General features: G+C 36.8%; 1 long non-coding RNA gene across 1 annotated transcript; it reads right to left on the reverse strand.

Moving 5' to 3' along the window:
• Window positions 1–272: 272 nt before the first annotated feature.
• On the reverse strand, window positions 273–1,781 carry LOC128430389 (uncharacterized). Its single transcript, XR_008334015.1, has 3 exons — window positions 1,497–1,781; window positions 628–767; window positions 273–470 (listed from the first exon to the last, which is right to left on the reverse strand). It is a non-coding gene; the product is annotated as an uncharacterized LOC128430389 (long non-coding RNA).
• Between the last annotated feature and the right edge of the window lie 444 nt (window positions 1,782–2,225).

Here is a 2,225-nt window from a genome sequence, read left to right on the forward strand (position 1 = left end):
CTATATTGCTCATTGATTATTTTTTTTGAAATGTCAGAAATGATTATTTGTACATTTTTAGTTGTTTGTTTATTATTCTCACTTTAACAGATGAAAATAAACAAGTGAGATGGGAAAATATTCGTTTTTCATTTAGATGCACAGTAATTCTGCACAGTAATAGTTGCCCAATAATTGTGGACACATAGATATTCTCCTAAGAAAGCCAAAACCTCACTTTTACTTTCTTGAATATTCAGGTTTGAGGTTTATTAACATTTTGGATTGACCGAGAGCACTGTAGTTGTTCAATAATAAAACCAATCCTCCAAAATACAACTTGCATAATAATTGTGCACACAGTGTATAGATGGGTGCTATGGTTTTCAATCACGTGTACGATAATGAACGAAACACCACAGAAATCCACACCAATCCCATTGCTGTCACACTGCCTGCAAATTCTCCTCCTGTGTGTCTGTGCAAGATATCTGAACAATCTACAGCGTGAGGCCATCCGTTAACACATTAATAAACAACTAAATCAATTAAAATGAATAAAGAGAGAACAAAACAAATAAGAGACAATATATTCTTTATTTTCTTCTTCTCAAAGTGGACGGTTACACAGGATGTTGAATACATTACCTCGACGTGTGAACGGTCCAATCGCGAAGCAGACGAGCGCTTCAGAAGTTCAGTGTCTCTGACATCATCTTCCACCAGTCCATCAGCTCCTCCCGCTCCTCCTCCTTCCTCTCCATCAGAGACTCCAGCTCAAAGTCCACCTGACACACAAGCAGTCGAAACATTATACTGTGGTGTCAGTGTGCATACAAAATTTATAAATATATAAATAAATACAGAAATAAATAAATCAAAAAAATATATAATTCACAGACGCATTTCTTTAAGGATTATTACTCCTACAAATGATCAGCTGATGAAACACTAACAAAAAAAATAATACGTTTGAGAACTCAAAATTTAAGTAATTCTTCAAACAAACATTTGCACTTTCCAGCTTTTCCCGTGTGAAAATGTGTTGTTTTAATATGTCTCAGTAATTTGGATGCATTCACTTAGGATCAGGGACATTTTAACCAGCATTTTCCCTTCATACAGTCATTACTTCTGTCGTGGAGGCTATGTTTGCATTGCTGTTTGTCTTTTAGAAGGATTATGCAAAAACTACTTAAAAGATTTTACCTAAACTTTCTCTAACATTGTGAGATTTTGTGTTTTTCAGCATTTAGTCAATTTTTGATAATGCAAAGATCTTGATGTAAACAAATTAAATGTCCCCAGAATACAGAAGAACAACCCTGTATGAAAAGTATGAATGTGACTTGATATGAGTGGTGTCTGGTGGAAATACACCAATAAAGTCAAGTTTCTTAACTAAGATGAACAGCTGCTCAGTTGTGTATTTATTGTTAACTGCTGAGGATGTGCACAAAGAAGCTGAAACGAGTTAATGAGAAATAACGACGTGTTTTTTTTACAGAACACGTCACCTCCTTAAGTTCAAGTTTAAGTGTGTTGGGGACTCCCCCTCCATCTGAGCCAGAACCTCCAGCTCGTCTGCGAACTGGTCCTCGAACTCATCTTGGATTTCGAACAGTTCGTCATAATCGTCCATGTTAAACCCACGTTGAGAGACACTGTGGTTCTACACAAGTCTCAAGACAAACGCACTATTTACTCAATTGAAATAAAAAGTCCATTGGCTGCCTGAGATGGTTTCACGGAGCAGATTTCCCGACAATTTTGTTGTTGTGAAGTTTAACTTCCGGGTTACAGATTCATTTTCTTCTTCTTCTTGTAAAAAAAAAACAATCGAATAATGCTTATTATCGCCCCCAGCTGGTGTGGAAGGGAACTGCAGATTTAAAATAAAACAATATGGCAGCAAAGCCACTGCCTTTAATCTTTGTAACAACTAATTAAGTTGACTTTGAAGTGTGGCAGTATATCAGCAGCAGTTTCTGTCTTGATGTATCAGAGGCAGTTTCTGTTGACACCGAAATACCCGGCTGCTGGCCAAGATTTGGGCTTGCCATTACTATTTTTTTCCCAATCTGCCCTAGTTTGGCTCCAGTTTCATTTTGTGGATTTAACTTGAATTAAATTAACACGTAACCCACTGTTTTTATTTGGTTTTCATACCAGATTTCGTTTTTTTTCACCAGAGGACGACAAGATCGAAGCCATGAAGTTCCAGCCATACTTAGACTATGCATCGT

The sequence above is a fragment of the Pleuronectes platessa genome, chromosome 3, assembly GCF_947347685.1.
Source record: "Pleuronectes platessa chromosome 3, fPlePla1.1, whole genome shotgun sequence".
Lineage (NCBI taxonomy): Eukaryota > Metazoa > Chordata > Actinopteri > Pleuronectiformes > Pleuronectidae > Pleuronectes > Pleuronectes platessa.